Source organism: Haemaphysalis longicornis, unplaced genomic scaffold (assembly GCF_048455015.1).
Source record: "Haemaphysalis longicornis isolate Haplotype H1 unplaced genomic scaffold, Haemaphysalis longicornis Haplotype H1 scaffold_4, whole genome shotgun sequence".
NCBI classification, from domain to species: domain Eukaryota; kingdom Metazoa; phylum Arthropoda; class Arachnida; order Ixodida; family Ixodidae; genus Haemaphysalis; species Haemaphysalis longicornis.
In genome coordinates this window covers 18441065-18460929 of record NW_027526361.1, presented here as the reverse complement: position 1 = coordinate 18460929, position 19865 = coordinate 18441065, and positions in this window count along the sequence as shown.

Sequence of the window (19865 nt, the reverse complement as noted above, 5' to 3'; positions counted from 1 at the left end):
TTTTGCAGTAAAATGTGGTGCTTTATGGAGTCAACGCTTTCTTAAAATCAATGAAGACACCTATTGTGTATAGTTTCTGTTCCATGTGGTCAATTATTTTATCTTTAATGTTCAGCAGTCCTAACTTAGTTGATTTTCCTTTTTGGAAACACTACTGTTGCTCTGATATGACGTTGTTTGCCTTACAAAAATTATATATTCTAATATTAATCAACTGTTCTATAATTTTTGACATTAAAGGAAGAACTGAGATTGGTCTATAATTATTCATATCATTTGAATCTCCTTTTTTGAATATAACAGAAACTTTGGCAATTTTTAGTTTGTCGGGAAAAACACCTGTGCTCATTATCAGGTTGAAAACGTGCGATAGTCGTTGGCAAAGAAAGTGAGCTACTGCCTTGATGGGCTCCACTTTTATTTCATCTTCTCCGCAAGCTTTACTATTTTTTAACACTTTTAATATATTACAGACCTCTGATTCTGAAACGGGAGATAGGTATATAGAATTCTGTATACTCATTTTGATGTATGATTCAGGATCAGTAGCTGCATTGGTGGTGGAAGCTGCGCCTGATACCAGGAAGTGCTCATTGAATTTATCAGCAAGCGCAGTTCCTTTGAGTATTGTACCATCCATCTGTAGCTCTGAAATTCCTCTGCTTTGGTTTTTCATCGTTAAGCTATTCAGAGTAGTCCAGATTTTTTTAGGGTCGTTAATTACACTAGCAAATTTGTTTTCATAGTATGAACAGCGCGCTTTTTTAATATCGTAGTTTAGCTTATTTCGATTTTTTTAATTCTTTAAAATGATTGCGTTTTTTTGTTTTCACAAATAATGCAAATAGCCTGTCACGCTCCCTGATCCTTCTCAGAAGGGTCGCGTCAATCTATGGCTTCCTAGCGTTTTTACATTGCTTAATTTGTACAAGGGGAAAAGCCACATTGTAGACATCTTTAACTTTACTATTAAACAAGTTGTAGCAATCCGAGGCGTTCTGCATATTGAGCACATCAAGCCAATCTACGTTTTCAATTAATCGGAAAAACACAGCGATTTTGTCGTCATTTATTAATCTGCGCACAACAGGCGCGGCAGTTGTGTCGCGTTTACGTCGTCCAGAATGAGTTGGAAAAATGATAAAAATCGGCAAGTGGTCACTTATAGTTGAAATTAAGATACCAGCTTCTAGATTATTGGTGGGGCAATTCGTGAAGCACGGATCCAATAGGGTCCTAGATGTGGCGGTAATCCGTGTTGGGGTGTTAATGATGTTTTCGTCGCCGCAGGAGAAGAAAATGTCAAGCAGTTTTTGCTTGCTAGGTTGTGAGGAAAGCAAGTCTATGTTAGGTCACCAGTAATGACGATTGATTTGTCGCCGAGTTGATTGCAATAGTGTAGCATATCTTGAAGAAATTCCAAAAATGTTTCTATAGCTCCCGAGGGAGGCCTGTAGATAACTGCGATAACTGAGCTGGTGGTACTTATTAAGAGCGACTCGTAGTCGCAGTTTAGCACTGAATATTTTTGAACTATGCAAAAGTTTATGTGGTGTCGGACGTATGCTGCCACGCCCCCTCCTTTCGTGCTGCTTCTGCACAGTGACGTGCACCCGTACCCTGGAAATTGTACAACGTCCGAATCCCTCGCAAACCACGTCTCGGAGAAGACCAGTATATCAAAGTTATAACGTAATGCATTAAGTAACACTTCCACAGAATCCTTTTTGTTGTTGAGGCTCTGCGCATTTATGTGGAGCAAAGAAGTATGTTTCTTATCGTGCAATGCTTTACTGTGGTTTATGCAGTGCGTGAAAGAATCGCAGTCGTAGTAAGTGTCCGGAGTGGCGTCTCTTATCATTGCGAAAGTGTTTAGCCGGGGAAGCATCGAACTGCGTTCGCTTCAAGTTACTATCATTTTATCCGGTCTAAGTCGTTGACTGTGCTTATCCGGATCACCTTGTCGCGAGGGCCTCTGGAAACGAACAGTCTTCCATTTCGGTGCCAAGTGAACTGATATTCCTTCTCCTTTGCTTTAGTCCTCATTTGCCAGAATAAGGCCTTATTATGGGCTGTTAGGTTCTCATTGAGAAAGACCTTGCTCTTGGCCTATTTCAGTTTCTGTTTCTTTTCAAGCCAAGCTTCTTTTGTTACACGGGATGAAAAGCGCACAAAGACTGGGGCAGCCGTAACTGCTCCGCTTTCCTTTGGTTTAGACGGAAGTCGATGTACGGCTTCAATGTCCGTTTCGGAAAGCTCTGGAAGGTCGAGTTCTGTGGCCAATACATTTAGTTTGTCGAACAGGTTTTCGTCAGTGTGCTGGAGCCACCCATGCACTTCCAAGTTCATCCGTCGGCTATACTGCTCCAAATCATTGACTTGTTTCCTTAGCTGTTCGACCTCCTGTTCTTTGACTTTTTCCTCGAGTCTTTCCATGCGCTTTCGTAAGCCGGATATGTCAGTACTATATTGAAGTTTCATCTGAGCAACAACTTCGTCATACTTTTTTACATTTCCTTCATAGAGCTCTCAATGGCATGAACTGTCCACTTGATAATTTCCAAAGAATCAACCTTCGATTTCATTTCCAGGAGCGTCGAAAGTTTGCGATGAATTTCAGAGATTTGATTCGTGATGCTTATTTCCGGTTCATCGCCTGATCTGAGAGCCATTGGGCTCAGTGCAGTTTGTTTGCAGGCTTCACATTTCCATGATTTTTTAGTAGCATCAGTTTTATTTTTGTATGCCTTTTCCTTTACCCCTGAGCACGACCCAACGTGATAGTGTGATTGACAGTCAGTACATGTTAAGTATGCACCACTTTCGAGCTGTTGCTCGCAAGCACGACATTCATCTGACATTATACAAATTACCAAAATGCGCTCAGCAGCAGTGGCATCCGATTTAGCTCGATAAAATTCGTTCAAACTACGGGAACCAACCTGCAACAGCAAAAGGGCGATGCTCAGTTGACTTCGATGGAACCAAGCGGTGCCACTGCTGCTGGGCGTGTGTCAGGCCGTCGGCGATGGTGCTGGCTTTTATGGACGATCCTGGATATGACGTAGGTGCCCACATGGTCCCGGCTGTCAATCTTCGCCTCCCTGGCTCCCAGCTACATTTCAGCGTGACATGCAGTCCTGCAACAGCAAAAGGGCGATGCTCAGTTGTCTTCGATAGAACCAAGCGGTTCCACTGCTGCTGGGCGTGTGTGTCCTTATACAACCACATTCCTCATACAACTACGTCCTCATACAACCACATTCCTGCTTTATACGTTATGATTATAGGGCAGAAATAAGAAAAATTGCCGAAGTGATAAATGTGCGCGGAAAAAATTTCTAGCCTCTCTAGCGTGTTCTTTATTGCATCGTGTGTTGTGCTATTGAAAACTCCTTTGAGGTCAAGTGCGAGGCTAAATTGTCTCCTCTGTTCCTGTTCCCTGTTTCCGATTACGTCGTGCTTGCGTTGGATAAAAGCGTCCCCTGTAGCTAGGCTTTTCCTGAAGCTGTCACACAGTGTGGGATTGAGTTATTCGTTTGTAGATGTTTGGAGAGCCTGTTATGATTTTCTGAAGCAGTTTTCAGAGGCATGAAGTAACTGAAAATGATGGTGTGTGGTGTCGCGCTGATGATTAGGCTGCTACGACGGGGCTCTACGACCGGCGTTAATTTCCATTTTATTTCATTTATTAATACTCTTAGCACAGAAGTGGGCCGTTAAAGGGTGAAAGTACAAAGCAATTATTTGCGAAAAAAAAAGTACATTACAGGTATTGACATAATTTCTCAGTATTATTGCGAGCAGCAGCTCGAAGTTTGCATAACAAACAAAAATGGAACACACATGTGATGCAATACATACGCGCAGAACAGTACATGATGCATTTGAGGCGGCACTCTTGCACCGCGCTGAAGAATTGAACTTGAAAAACAAGTATTGCAGCTTCATGCGACCAACAAAATTCACACATGCACACACACACAACGACAGGCATTTGTCACTGTTATTCAGAAAATAGGCGTTTTAGATTCTGTTCAAAAGATGTAAGCGAGGAACAACCAATTATAGACTCCGGCAATATATTCCAATCTTCGATAGCACGTGGGAAAGAACTGAACCTAAAGGGGCCCTAAATAGGCTGCCGAATGTTACAATTTTGCGTGCGCAGTCACTGGAGTACTATCCAAGGAATGTCATCCCGCAAAAATTGTTTAAATGCGTTAAGTATTATCCGAGTTATTTCTCATTAAAAGGGGCCACCCATAAGGCTTGGGCCTCTCCTCCTCCAGTAGCTCCTCCGAAGCACTGTGAAAGCCACGACGTCATCGACCCGGCGCAAGACCACCGAGAGAAACAGGGCAATCCATCACCCTCCTTGATGTACGTGCAGTCATTGGCTGCGCTAAGCCCTGCGCGCGCTTATTTTTTTTTTTTTTAGCACTTGACGCGCATGCTCCGCCCACTAGATTCCGGTTGCACGGTGAGCGCTGTCGCTGTGGTTCGCGTTCGCGGCGCCGTACTGGGCAATGTCTCTTGCGTCATAGAGGAGCGTCAGAGCCAGAAAGAACTGCGTCAGAGCGCGGCAGTGTGTCGGCAAGGTATGGTTGGTGAGCCGGGAGAGAAAGTGAATTCTTCTTTCGTGTTTGTGCGGCACCTGCTTTACGCATAGGTGTAATATATGGCATACGTTGTCGTGAAGGGGTAGTCTAGCGATCGCGCGATTGAAATGGCGACTTTCGGAAACCTATTAGCGCCCCTTTAAAGCAGTCGTTACGTGTGGCTAGGGGCGTGTAGCGCGATCCTGAGAAGCTGTGCGTGAGTATGGGTGCGCTTAAGAGAGAAAAAGGGCCAAACGTTCCTGTAGTTATCTGTGAAAAAAGTGAAAAATGTGTGACCTGAAAGTTATGCTACCTACCAGCGGAAAGAACGCGAAGGAAACTTTGATGTCTCCGTGAAGTGTCATCGTATAAGTTCCGTAGGATGTGGACCGTTAACCGCTTTTAAAGACGATAGTCTTCTTTGGTCTACTTAAACGCAGACATTTTGGTCTGTCTGTCTGTCTGTGACTCGATTGAGCCACCCGGTAGAAGTGAAACGATGTCTGCGCAATAGTCTTATATACTCACGGTCAAATGTAAACGTCCAAGTTCATGTTTATCAACATTGTTGAACAAGGACAAGATGTTACGCAAACATAAGACAGAAAATTAATACACAAGGGATATTTACAGTGTTCCTTTACAAGAAAATTCATATATGCTTGATTTTTGCGAAATGAAATACTACATCCACTGCAGAAAAAAAAAATTCACACTGTAGCCTGCTGTCGCCCGCGCCACTGTAGCTTCTGGCGGCATTTTAAGAAATCAAGTGGCAACTGTTACGAAAACTTCCAGTAGATAGGTTCCACGTTCCGCTTGGAACGCACGTGGACTAGAGCAACGCGGTTGTATAGACGTTGAAGTAGGGCGCCTCGATTCACGCGCGTCTCTGCCCTATGGCAGCGCTGGCATCGAGGCACGCGGCCTGGAGCAGTGGAACGGAGCAAATTTAAATTAACTAGAGCAAATCTTTAGGGTGCTTACCTCGGAAGAAGCACGACGCAAGAGGAACAACAATGATAGGTGAGCGGGAAAGCGAAGGGAGGCATTTACTTGGCAAATGTCAACAAAGACCTTTGTCTTTGGCGACATTTGCAACGAAACTAGCAGTACGCGGCCATTTTTTTTTCTACTTTTGCGGAACTTTGCGAATACTAGTAAAAAAAATTCTCTTGTGGATAAATTAAAGCATTCATATTAACCTACGCAGAAAAATAGAGAAATGGACGGAAACTAGTCAGACGGGGCTTTCTTCTCAGGAAATGGGAAACTTGAGAACTAAATCCGCGCCGTCGTAAACTAAAGATAAACAGTCGCCAGCCGTGGAGAAGCGAAACATTTGCCGCTGTTGTACCACATAGTGCGTATAGTACGAGTGCCTGATCATTTCGAGCTCGAAGTCCTCCCTCCTTAAACCCTTTTTTACACATTGGTCAGGGAATCTTTGAGGAGTATCGTTTAAATCACCTACATTCTGGTTAGCGTTTAATAAGGCTCAAACATTACTCCCAACTCCCCTCGCGGGAACCCCTGTGTAGATGCGACGCATAGGGGGTTCCGTTGTTGTTTCCGTTAGGTTGATTCTCCCATCGCGTGAAACGTGCCGTGAACCCCCTGCCGCGGCTATGACGCAACGTTGCGCGGCTATGACGCAACACAATCCAACACAATCCACTTTAATCTAATCCAATACAATCCAATCCAATCCAATCCAATCCAAATCCAATCCAATCCAAGCCAAGCCAAGCCAAGCCAGTCCAATCGAATCCAATCCAATGCCCCTCGCGAGAGAGTGTTCGCTATCGGAGAGGAGAGGGGGTGAGCGGCGGAGAGCGCAGCTCGCGCGGCGAGGAGAATGGGGGAGGGTTGTGGACGGACAACGACAACGGTGTATGGAGGGACAAGGCGAGTGAATGAGATGCCGTCGCATCTAAAAATGTCGTTTTTGCACTCATATTTCTGCCGTTCTATTTTTAACCGTAATATTTTGAATATTCTGTTTCTTTTGGTTCTATAGAAGGCCCCCTCTGAACATGAACGCGGGAAAGGAATAGCTTCTTGTTGTAAAGGCTTATTTCGCTCAGCTAACCTTGGCTATGCAAAGCAAAAGCTTGGCTTAGTCTGCTTGAGTCTTGGTTTCGCTTGATTAACCTTTGATGTAGCTGTACTGCCGACCACTGCTCAAAGCCAGCCGGTCCCGTACAACGCTAACAGAAGCAGGCCCGTCCTCGCTTTCATTCACGACGAACGCAGCGTTCCTCTTTCATCACGGCTAGTGCGGCGCAAGACGTGTCACGTAGCCCGAGACGACCCATCGGCTCATGCGTGGGAGACTGTGGGGCTGGTAGACTGCCGATCAGCTTAGCGGCCGCTGCCGTCGTGACCGCGGCCGCCACTTGAACAGAACTGCTAAAAATAGGGCCTTGTGAGCAGCGGCGACAGCAGGCCCGGCGAATCACGCGATGCGGTTGAAGAGTTGTGTCGCAGGGGTCATGTCTGCTGTCGAAAGGTGAACATGCGCATCCTCGCCGAAACCCCTGGGCGAAAGTAGCAGCGTTTTGCTTTAAAATATTGGAGTTATTCGTGAATCCATGCCGGAAAAGGGAAATAGCCGTGCTGAAGGAGGGTCTCTGAGAATGGGCGACGACAGGGCACTGATCCGGAGAAGTGTAGGCCGCTGTCGCACGTGCAATACAAGCCGTTTTGAATGGGTAAAGGCACTGACGAGGTAAGCACAAGGCTACTGGCGATGGCGAGTGAGCGCAAGAACCTTTAGCGAGCACTTGTCAGGGGTCTGGTCGAGTGGCGACGGGCGCGCACGTCAACAGAAGTTTTAACAGCAGCAGAGAAACGGAAGATCCAACCAGGCTTCCACCTCCAAATTCTCAGAAAATCTTAGGAATCCCGCGCAGTTTTTGTTTGATAGCACGCGTGCGCTATCAGTACCTCAGAATAATAATCAACGATGATGTGTCCCTGGTAGCCTCTCGTGTTTTTTTAACCCTTAAGGGAGTGCTCTTTTGACTGTAATAAAGAAACTGCATTTTATATAGTGGGTAAACTCAAGCTCAGTTTCCATGTACAGGTAACAAAGTTGCTTATCCGCTTCTTTTTTTATTGGTGGAGCGTTTCGCGTCTCAAAAATTTGGTGTATAGAGCTTATAAAGATCAATCTCGTTTTTGGTTGCTTAGAACGGAATGGGATTTCAACGAAGAGGTTTACATTACTCGAACTCATAATCGCTGCACTTGGATCTACTTAATGTACTTGGGAGCAGTCGAAGCCTGATTATATTTTTAGTGCTGCATGATACCAAGATTCCAGAAAACATATTTTCTTTGTTTCCATTTCAACCTCAGGGAATTTCGTAACGCTTTATTCTGGCCATTTTTCACCTGTCAAGTTCTAATTCTTTAAAATGTCGAATAACCAGCACCGTGTCAAGTGCCAAAAGGAAACCGTAAAGGCAATGAGCTTTCCAAGTCTCCGCATTTTTTTTTAACTTCTGCCCGCCTTTTTAAAAGCCCGGGTGAAGAAAGCTTCAACTTGAAGTCCACTGTACCTGGTTTAATTTTCCCGCACAGAACTGGCGCGAATGGGTCGAAATGATTCACGACCTCAATCGAAGTCCAACACGGGGTCGAACGCAACGAATGAAATACGGACATTCCGCTCACTTCGCTCTGCGGCTCCCAGCAATCGTACTCGGTCGTGCAGAGATGGGAATAAAATCAAAACACAACAGGAAAAGAGACTGAATTGGGAAAAATGAGGGAAGACAGATGCGCTGCCTTCAAAAACGTCAACGGGCCAGAGCTGCGGCGACTGATCACCAGCATCGCTCAGCGAAGCAGCAGACGAAGAGATTATTGCTTGCGTGCTTCGTCATTGTACCTGTTCAGGAATGTGCGAGACCGTTTGTCTGTGTCCAACTTTCTTCACATTCTGGAGGTCGATGGGAAACGGAATCCTGAATGTGAAAGTGTTCTCGAAAGCGTTATCGGCTGACGTTCTGGAAATTGCTGTCTATCACAGCGCTCCACCGAACGCTCAGCTATGCTTACATGTTTTCGGAGAGATTGCGAACATCTTTGCAGTCGGTGATGCTTCCGTTTAACTCCGTACGCCAAGAAATACGTCTTTAGAAAACTGTACTTGGAGGCTGACTCACCAGCAGGAATGGCAAGAGTTCTAGGCCATTCCCCCTATCTTAGTGCCGTTCGTTGAGCTCCGCGACGAGCTCGTCCGGTATTGTTTCTTTAGCTGTGCTAATAGGCTCGAAGCAGTGCCAACCCAGCCAAAATTCCTCACATATTCGTAGGGTACGTAATAGTAATAAATGTTTATTGAACAGAAAAACGCAGGGGTAAACAAAGGCGGATGTGGCCAGCCTCCAAACACCGGGAGGCCGCTGGCCCCCGCCGAATCCAGGGTCCCGGTCGACGAGGGCTGGTTGTCATTTATAGGGGGGAGAAAAAAAAGCTATGAGGCGATCTGATGTAATTTCTTTATCGGTGAGCGATCAAGCCTCATTTGGTCCGTTAGCGTCATTAAGTGGGTCTCCACAGATCTCGCTATAACGCGTGGGCATTCTACTCGACACAATCCCTATTTTTATTTATTTTTTAATTTATTCGTAACCTCAGGTTTATAAGGTACACAGTGGGGAGTGGTTACAAACATTGCCAAAAGAGAAGGAATGCATTATGTTACACCAAAAATTAGTTCTGCTTATACAATATTCGCTAAGGCGTTTTTAGATAGTGATATTGGATGGTGGTCGCAAGTACGGTAAGGTGGTACCATTACCAAGTGTTGCCCACCGCGCCTCAGCGGGTATATACGCTGTGGGTATGTAGCACCGTGCTAGGCTCGTTTCTTTCTTTCTTTCTTTCTTTCTTTCTTTCTGTCTGTCTTCATTTATTTATTTATTTATTTATTTATTTATTTATTTATTTATTTATTTATTTATTTATTTATTTATTTATTTATTTATTTATTTATTTATTTATTTTCGTTCAAGCCAATTACACAATTGTCTTAGCGGACATGGCAAAAGGCAAAACTATTCCTGACTGAGCCATGCCACCCGACTGTTGTAGCGGCATCCAATAGTACAGTTGTTTACAATTTTCACACAAAACGAAAATACATGGAAGTAGCTGCGGAGCAGAAAGACAAACTGTATCACATAAGCTGGAGAAAAACAATTTTTTTGGTACGCCTTATATGCCTTATGAGAATAGTATACGCCTTATAAGAATTTTGAAAGTTTGCACTTGTATAGAATTATTTAAATGTTGCATTTAAATTTGGATTTCATTTAGTAGGTCAGGTATTTGAGATGCTAATCTCTAGGGTACCATAATTTGTTCGGGAGCCGGGTTTTTCAATTAAATTCCTTGTGTGTTCATAACGGGTACTTTTCGGAAGTAGTCAGAGTATATACGTGCACAGGCTTCTCAGCTACCAGCGCGCACAAATTTATTTAGGTTGACAAAGCTTGTTCGGGGGGCCTAAAACTCACTGACCAAGTATTGGGTACTTAGAAACATTCAGTACCAGGAAACTGAAATTGCATGCTTTCAGTTGCACACATTGAACACTCATTGAGAATGTTCTCCGTTAGCAGCCATAAAAACTGATCCTACGAATCCCCTGATTCTGAACCTGCTCCAACTAACCTCTACGGCTTTGTTAAAAGGAGTCGCCGTTTCTTCCATGTATTGGAAATTCGCATTGATTATGTTGTTTGTTGACATGTACGCATAAACAGCGTGGCGTTTACAATTTCTTCTTTATTTAACCCGTTCTCGAAAAGCCAAGGAATACCGCAACTATAAGCGGCATGTTCGTAAAAAAAGAAAAGGAAAAGAAATTGGGTCACAGAAACGCTCCACTGTGGATCCCAGCACGTGACCTCACTTAGCTTTTTCGCAAAATCGGTGCTTCGAAAATCAGCACCGCCGGTTCGTTTCCGGGATATTGTCATCAACAGCTGTGTTTTCACCGAAGTCGGAGAAAGATTCTGCGGGGCCGCGTGGATTTCCCGTAGGGTCATGAAGCAACTCACTCAGTTAAGGGGATAGAGATTAGGGGAGGGGGGCGTAGGGGTGAAACCACTAAAGTTCCAATCTGCCCCCCGCACACAAGGCAGCCGCAAAACACGCGGTTTCCGGAAGTCGAGGTTTTGCCTCCGCTGCATGGTTGAAAGCCTGGTATTGGGAAATCATCGCAATTTATTACACACAATTTATTTTGTAAGGCAACGAGGGATTAAAAACAGCAATTCGATAGCTGAGAACGAGGCCCTCCTAGGACGCCTTCAACATATAAAAATCATTCAAACACTATAGGCTCCAGATTACGTTCATGCCAAAGTTTAAGCCGTGCAACTATATTCCCAATAGCCGACGTTATGATGCCAGCCGTGTCGAGAATAGGTGGCGTAGTCAGAGATTATAACTTGGATATCTTCGTTTTTGGTTTAAATTTGCAAATATATACGGCTTTAAAATGTCGGGCAGATACATGCAAGAGTCTTGGCATTGCTGTTTCTTTTTTCGTTTTGTACAGTAGAACAACGTTTATTTAGAGTAAACAGAATGATTTGTGGAGTTGTCCTTGTATTCACTTAACATGGTAGACCGATTTGTGCAAATGTTGCTCTGCAACGAGCATTTTCTTGCCCGTACGCGAACAAAAGTTATTTTTCAACACAAAAATGACTTGTATTCACAGTAGCCTCGATAAGAGCAAGCCCTATTCGACATAACTGCGGAGTAGCGCGCGCCACCGTGCGTTTGATGGTCACTCGATCACTTCCTGAGACGCAGCAGATATACGCTGTGACTGAGAAGACCGCGGCCAGCGCTGCGCCAAAATTTCGCACAGGGAGTATAGTAATCGTCAGTGTCATTTTCCCCCATCTTATTCGCAACCACTGAAATTTGTTTTTTTTTTTTTCATTCCATAAAATTTCTGGATGGCTGTCTTTTTATTGACTACCTCGACAGCGGCAAATACATCGCACGCGTCGACAAAACACGAAGACACAAAAGAACCCGCTTTCAGCATTCGAATCCTGTTAAGCAAGAAAATTTGTTGTATTTTTATTCCTTGTGAAGGAATGAGCATCTCATACAACGACAGCGAAGAGATAGTGAAATTTGATGCAGAAGGAATGGGATTCGCAGTAGAATTTCTGCAGCGCCCATTCTGGGTATTCCCCAAATATTCTACTCGGGAAGTGTACAAAACGAGCTCTGGGCAACGGTGAAAGTAAAATAATATGAATGTATGTATACATTCACACGCACACACAGACACATGCGAAAAATAAAAGGCCGTTCGGCATTTTCCAGCCTATCCTCCACAAAGCTGAACGGGATCGCAGACAGGGTGATGGGGTGCACTGCGCTCATCCGAGTGCCAAGCAGGTTGGTTATGATTGATGGTTCCGTTTGATGCGGCAGCTGCGAGCCTGGCACGAAATAAGCCAACGTCGTTTACGACCCCGATTTAGCGAGCAGGCTGCGCTTGGATGGCCAGGCTTTTAACCAAACGTGCGGCTGTACTACACAAGCGTTTCACTCATATTTTGGGGCGGGTGTGTTCGTATGACGCTTTATACTACACCCGCGTGTTTCGTTGCGGGGTACAAGTCATAGACAATGTGTTTGAGCCATAAAATGTTTTCTCCTTCTTTTCTTTTTCGTCAAAAGGCGTCATCAACATAAATCTGCCTCCTCGAACGGGTCTGCGCTAGGTCGAGGACGCCTTGTTGATGCGTAATTTCGTGCTTTGAATATATTGGCAGAGAGAACCTCCCGGACCGCGGGCTTCGTATCTGGTTGTCACAGGCGGTCGCAATTTAAGGAGTCTACTTCATGCGTCGTGCGCTGGGCGTCGTTGCGACGAATTCTCGTATAGCTTTCGCAAGGATCGGGCTGGTCGATATTTGCGCAACAGCTACTCTCTCACTCTCGGAGTTGACGCGAGTAGACTCCTTTCGGGGTCCGCCCAAGATAGTTTACCCCCGGACTGCGCTGACTGGTCCCAAAGGCTTACAAGACATTACGCAACGTCGTAAAGCTACGTTATACGTCCGGAATCACGTACGTGGAATTTCTGTTTACTGCGGAAACGCGCGAACATCGGCAAGAAACCAAATTATTATGGGAATAGCCAATAAAGCTTTTGTTGCTATGTATTTTTATAGATACCATAGATCATAAATAAGGCGGTGTACTCATACTACCAGTATTGATTTTCCAGCTAGCTAAAGAAAGGAAGATATAAAAAACAGTGAGGGCATAATAACATCTCCCTCTCTCTCTCTCTCTCTCACTCACTAGAGGAACCTTCTGCTAATAAATATCCCCTCCCTCTGTCACTCTGTTCTTTTGTTTTCACAACATCCGTAGGGTAACGATATAGTTTAAGCAAGGTTAAGTCTGCTGCAACTAACATAAAAAGAGAAAAGAAAATTACCGCCCCGCTGCTCCCAGCAAGCATCCCATTCGTGGTAATAGATTTACTGATGGTGGCGCTCGGCGGGGGCTCGCAGTTTCTCGATATCGGGTTGCAATTTGCGAGCGGAAGACCCTGTTATATAAAAGCAGTCGCACTGACCAATGCGCCGAGTTTTTTTATAATAACCTAATATTTCACAACGATATCAATGCTAAGTTTTAAACCGCCCCTTGCCAAGAAAAGGAAAGTGTTTTCATGCGGAGAGCGCATTCGCGTCCCACACGAAAGGAAACACGACTACTCAAGCGTGTTATTTTTAGTTTATTGCTTCGATTGCGCGACTCAACGACTAACCATATAAACTCACCTAGCTCTGGACCGAGTGTGTGTGTACTGCCACCCAATGGCAACAGCTGTCCTCCCCATTTCGATAACACGGCGGCCTTGAGTTTCGACATGTAGCCTGCTCTGACCTTCGCCAGAGAAGGCGAGAGAAATGCCACGTGGATTTAAGAAGTGTCCAGGCTAGAGTGAACTATTTTGAAACAACCGTAACGCACCCAGCTCGGCTTGCTCTATTTCGTACGCCTTCTCTATTTTATTTTATTTTTCTAGGTTATTTCAGATAAAGCTGAAGGAAGGAAGAGAAAAATGGAGCGGGATTTTTTGAAAAAGAAACAGATTGGTTCGCCGGCACATAGTGCGCTCGCTTGAAACTACTCTGTCGCACGGGAGGGCATGGGCGTAGAAAGAAAAAAATTAGTTCAGTGGGTGGCTGGCCGAAATAGAAAAAGATAAGTTAAGCCGAAGGAGAGATTGAGACAAATATCCTTTGGGGATCTAAAATCTCGATGGCTCCCGTGACTCTCCTCCCTGTTTGTGCGCATTAGACAAGTCCGACTGGATGTTGCCGTGCAACCCGTCACGGTCTACCACAGCCACCAGAAAGCGATTATAAAATACCTAACTGTAAAGTAAGAAAAATCATGCCCTCCCCCGTCTAACAACGACGATGGTTGAACGCGAAGCTTTCTCGTGATAAATGTCGTGGTTGTCGTCTTAGTTTGCACTTGGACTCTCAGAATTTGACTAGCTGAGCTTTGACTTTGACTCCCATGCAGTTTGGACGTTTAATCGAACCGGCTTTCACTTTTACCCTTCCTCGTGTGATTTCGCACGAAGAAAGCTTCGCGATCAAACATCGTCGTCGTTAGACGTTGGGTTGCAGGATTTTTGTGTCTAATTTTGCCCGTCCGTGCACCCCCTCCAAATACAAACTGCTTCGACCGTGTCGCAGGGCGCGATCAGATTGGCGTTGCCTTTAAAACGTGAAGAATCTGGGTTCGATTCCCACCACGGGAAGCGTTCTGTAACACGAAAGTGTTTTATTCCCGGGTACACGAAGATTTCGCTGACGTCATATCCGTCACTGAAGTGACGCGAGTACAACGAAGAAAGTGGCCTGTAAAGGGTGCACCCCTGCACACTGGCTCTTCTTGCGGGAAAGCAATCTCTGGTACTACAGGGTACGTTTCACTTAGGGTTGTTCGTTTTCGGGTTTTATATTGTAACACGAAAGTGTTTTATGCTCGGATACACCATGATTTCACTGATGCCATATCCGTCACAGAAATGACGACAGTACATCTTTGGCGAACTGACCCGCCAGCAGGACGTCGCTCGCCAGGCATACCCACACGACAGCCGCCGACCCTCAAATTATGCTCAGCTGCAGAGTTCGCTGCACATTTCACTTTAGTGTTTTTCTGATTCCTGTGACACAGGAATCAACCCCCGATTTTTCTCTTCACCCTCGATCATCATCATTGTCGTCGTCATCATCATCATCAGCAGCAGCAGAGAAAGTTGGCTTTTCGATAGTGCGTTTTGTGGTGCGCATGGACGCCACCAGAAGACATCGCAAGCTTTGCTTTAAAATATTCTATGGCCCCTTCAGTGAAATTAGTGGTTTTGCCGCAGTATCACTGGACATACACTTTCTCAGCGCCAGGATGGCAAGTTTCTTCTTGCATTTCCTATCTTTCTTGTAGCTTGAGTTTCTGCATGTTTTGTATTGCCTAAGAAGAGCTCGTGTTCTCGGTAACCCCTGCTTGATTTTTAAGTTGCGTAACTGTGGCATGTGTCCTTTTTGTACTATTATAAAAATCCACTTCCATCGGTAAGAGCCCTCTCCTTCCCACACCCTTGGAATTGAAAGTACTGAACTATATAAATAGGTAAATTTCTAAAAAAAACAAAATATGTGATAAAGAGATCCGTCAGAAAAGCCACTAAACTCAAACCGCCTTTGAAGAAATTAGTTCCCAGTTGCCCGCGCGAACCTGAGATCTTCGCTGATTGGGAGCGACCCGGCACACGCAAGAAGAGAAAATGGATGAATAAATACCCAGAAGAAGAGACACATAAGAGGTAGGGGGACTGAAACGATAATTTCTAAGCAACCTGGAATGAACAGTACTTGAAACCCTAGAAATTGAAGGCTGGCCGGGCATCGACACTGGCAAACACAAAGGATAATATTGATCGGGTGTACGCGAAAAATATTTACATAGGACTGGGCAGGCGTTCAATGCTTTGTCTTCTTATGTTTTGTATCCAGACATCTTAATCATTTAAAGTGCGATGGGGTTTCTACGGCTGTCACGCACATTATAAAAACAAATTTCTGATTGGTCCACATTGGCTATTACGCTCGCCGTAGTGGAAGGCTGCGGACATGGAGGAAAGAAAAAGTTAGGAGAAGCCCTGACGTCGCGTTTGTGAAGCCACACCCGCCATGTCGATGAGTCCATTGAGCCCAGCAGTATTCTTTCCTCCATGAGTTTTTCCATGGAGGAAAAAAAAGCTTAGGAGAGGCCCCCGGCTATCCCCGCTCGTTGGCAAAAGTGTGGAGGAAGTCACGTGTTTTCGGCGGCCATTGGAAGTCGCGTAGCAACGGCGTCCTAGCAACGGCCCGCCCGCCGTCCGCCAGTCATGGAGGAAAGGCAGCGCCTGCCCATCGCCTCCTGTAAAAATACAGGAGGCGATGGCCTGCCTTGTCGTCCGATTGCGAAGATTGCTGCTTCGCTTTGCTGCGCTGTGGTCTTGCGGAACTCGAAAAGGATGCTGAGAGTTGCGACAGCTGAGCCCATGTGAATATGTCATTTAATTTCTACTTGCAAGTGCACCTTGTACCGCGTCAAGCTTTTGCTCCGGTCGCGATCACGACGCGCCTATTGAAGTGCAGATATCGTGAACGCGCCGTCCCGTCGTACGCGCGGACACCCATCAAGTAGATTTTCGACAAGTGATACACGGTGTGCAGTGCGTATACGCGACTTGCAACCGAACGATTCGCAACTGAATTTTTTGGTTATCGCCGCTGCATGTAGTTTGCTAGGCCGGCGATGCGCGGCAGTGCCTTTGCAATTGTTACAAGGTAGATTCGCGGTTGATATAATTCCATCGTCCTATTACCTTGGTAGGTGGCCGTCTGTTGACTGGAAGAGTGCTGGATCTGGAATCTGTATCTTTTTTGTGGTCTCGCTCGGGATTTCGCTTTTCAACGCTTCAGACTGCGAGGTTAGTGTATGAACGTTTTCAGCTCATATCACTTTGAATTTATTGACCCTGAGACAAGTTGAAACTTGGCGAAAAAAAGTTTATTGACGCCACCCACCCTCTTCTTTTTTTATTTTGGCTCGATGAAACGTTTTGGCTCCGCCTCCTCCTCCTCCTCCTCCTCCTCCTCCTCCTCCTCCTCCTCCTCCTCCTCCGCAAAAAATTCTATCGAAGGCACGCGAACAACGGTAAAGACATTCCACAATTTTTTAGCTTGAAATATGCATGAAGTGCTGCGTATACCTATATATATAGAACGGCCGTTTAATTTAATAGGCATCTCTGGAATTGCCAGTGAAACTGCAACGCAAACTTGGGCACTTTTCAGTCCGGTAGCCGCACGGCGTTCGCCCACTGTTTGCGGCGTTCTCCATCGCTTGGGAAACTATAAACGGCGGCGATTGCAAACAAAGGATGAATGCACACCAATGTACAGCAATACTAGTCAGCGGAATGATGCATTCACCGGTGGAAAGTGACGCCCAATTCCTTGGGTACCGATCGCGACTTGCAGCCTGGCACCGAGCATTGCGGCATTGTTAGAGCGAGCCGCTTCGCAAAACTGCTGCGGCCACACTGAAGGCCGTGTAACCGCGCGTTTAGGTTCTCGGTCACGCGCTGCAAAACGGCCTTCTACCTGCCTATCAGCTGATTTCCACCGGCTCGGCGCTGGCAGATGCAGACGACAAGAGAGGCGATGCAGGACGGAGGAGGCGGAGAAGGTGCACCGAGAGAGAGGGAAAAAGAGTCCGCCATTCGACTTACAAAAATGGCGTTTCCGGCTGCGCTAGGTGTGACGTCAGGGCCTCTCCTAAGCTTTATTTTTCCCTCCATGAGTTTTTCGCACTCTCCTCTGCTGTTTCCGGTTTGATTTGACCAACATGGCGGCGCCCTGCCCTTCCGCGTCTAGCCACCATACCTCCCGCTTCGCAGCAAAAAAAGCTTCGTCGCTAATTCCTCGGTGCGATGTCATGTTCTAAGCTGTTGATTTCGCCTTCAGTTTGCCCATTCTAACCCTCACCCAAAGTTTCAATCGAAAAACGGCCTTCGTTTTTTAGATAGAAGGACGATTTTTCAGCTCTTGCTCGCGGGATCACGAGTGGCTACTGCAGTGTCTGCTCCTAGATGGCGCTAGGCATCCAGGCGCCCTACGCGCCGCGTGCGTCGCGTACAGTTGCAAACTACATGCGCGTGTACTACGGTCGCTTTTCACGTTTGCGTACGTGAACTCTGTACACTTGTGAAACTAAAACTGTCTAATCTCACTTCACTTTAATAAATGACTGCAGTGGTTTGCAATATGCCTTACTTTTGCGGGCCGGGTTACCGGTCGCCCTCGCGGTTGCGCCTATTGGGCATCACTTTTCACACGTATGTATATTCACTCGTGACCTCTTTGTCGGGCAAAACGGTAGCACTACGTGTCTGCCTAACTTTGTTTTGTGTTCGTTGAGAATAGGTTCCCAACAGGAGCAAATCGCGGCAGAAAGTGGGTCGACGCTGCCGAAGCTGCCAACGCGCACCTTTTCAGCGGCAGACCAATAAGGATGAAAACCCACTGCGCGAATGGACGAAATACCGCCACAAGATAATGGCAACTATGCTCACCGACCACGCCAATTATTATCAAATTACACTGCATGTCGTCATAGCTATAGGTGCAGCACGTCACTGATTGCTTACGTCGTGCTTAAGCAAAAAAACATGGGCGAAATGCCGGCAATTTGTGCAGTCGAGAATAGGGCCTCTGGAAGCCTCTTCTGAGTATTCTTTCCTCCATGACTGCGTATTATTTTGGCCAACTTGGGATCGTTATCGTGCCCTGAAATCCCGACAAACGGCTGCTTTCGCTTTTCGCCTCAACCTGAAAAGCAGCCCCCGCGGCCGGGAGCGAACCCGCGTTGTTAAATGTAAAGTTTTTGTCGCCATGGACACGGATCGGTTAGAAGTTTTGCGTAGGTTTACAGGGTCAGGTAAACCAAGTAAAGACAGCGTTTTAAATTGACGGGACCGTGTTGTCGCCACCACGGCAGTTAAGTAGCCGACGTAATTGCGCGTGCGCAGTATACCCAGACGACCGCTAAGCGTGCAGTCGTGTCCACCCGGCTAGGTCAAGGTCGCGTTGGCATGGCAACGCGAGATCAAATACCGTACGATCACTACGTGCTTCATCACTGTACTGACTGTACCATCGAGCACAAAATGAGTTAAAGAGGCGCATGCGTCCGCCGAAGTAAATTCCTACATCTACCGTCAACGAAAGATATTTTATTGTGTTGAGGCTACTAGGTGCCTTCGGCACTTTTGCGTTGACGCTGGTAGACACGTTTCGTCCAGCAAAGTACAGCAGAGATGTTTTCGAGTGCTTCTCACGTTTTATGTACTCAGTTCTCGACTGGGTCGCTCATTCGAAACAGCAATGCACTCTTTATGTCGGCGTTGGAAAGTTTCCCTCGCAAATTTTCGGAGTATGGTCTGAGTGACATTGCTTTTACTTTGGGCGTAACAGGAGGCCCAGCAGACTGGGAGCTTAGTCATTACTTCTCAACGCAAAAAGGTGCATCGGAGAATATTTTGGTACGTTCTCTATCTGCTGCGTATGTTGTATGCGTGGTTCTTGGGTCCTTTTTCGTCATATTTCATTGCACACTTTCGTGCCAATATCCCACGCCATCTATCTGTTCATTCGTCGAGAGAGATCAGTTCCAAATTATATTAGACATAACATGACCCTAGTGGAGCAAAGTTTCATATTATCGAAGGTATGTGGGTGTCAGTTTAGAGCATGGAGGTTAACAAGGCAGGGACGTTATTTCTTGGCGTTCGTACTTGTTCATGCGCTGCGTAGTTTACCTTAAGTCACCTTCCTATGACTATTTAGTGGAAATCGACAGGCTAAGTATATCTGCAATGCTTGGAGAAGGAGGAGCGTCCTTCCCGGCCTCCATACCAGCCAGCTGGCTACTTTGCGCTGGTTTGTGATGTGCTTTGATGCAGCCTGACCATTGCAAATTTTCATTCTTTCCAATTCAAAGTAAATGCTGCCATTTTGCAGCACAGCTTTTAATGCGTACTTCGGCGTCCCCGCTACATCCGACCAATAAGTTATAGTGAATTTTCACTTCGTGAAGGCGAGTTAGCAACAAGGGCGTCGATTATTTATA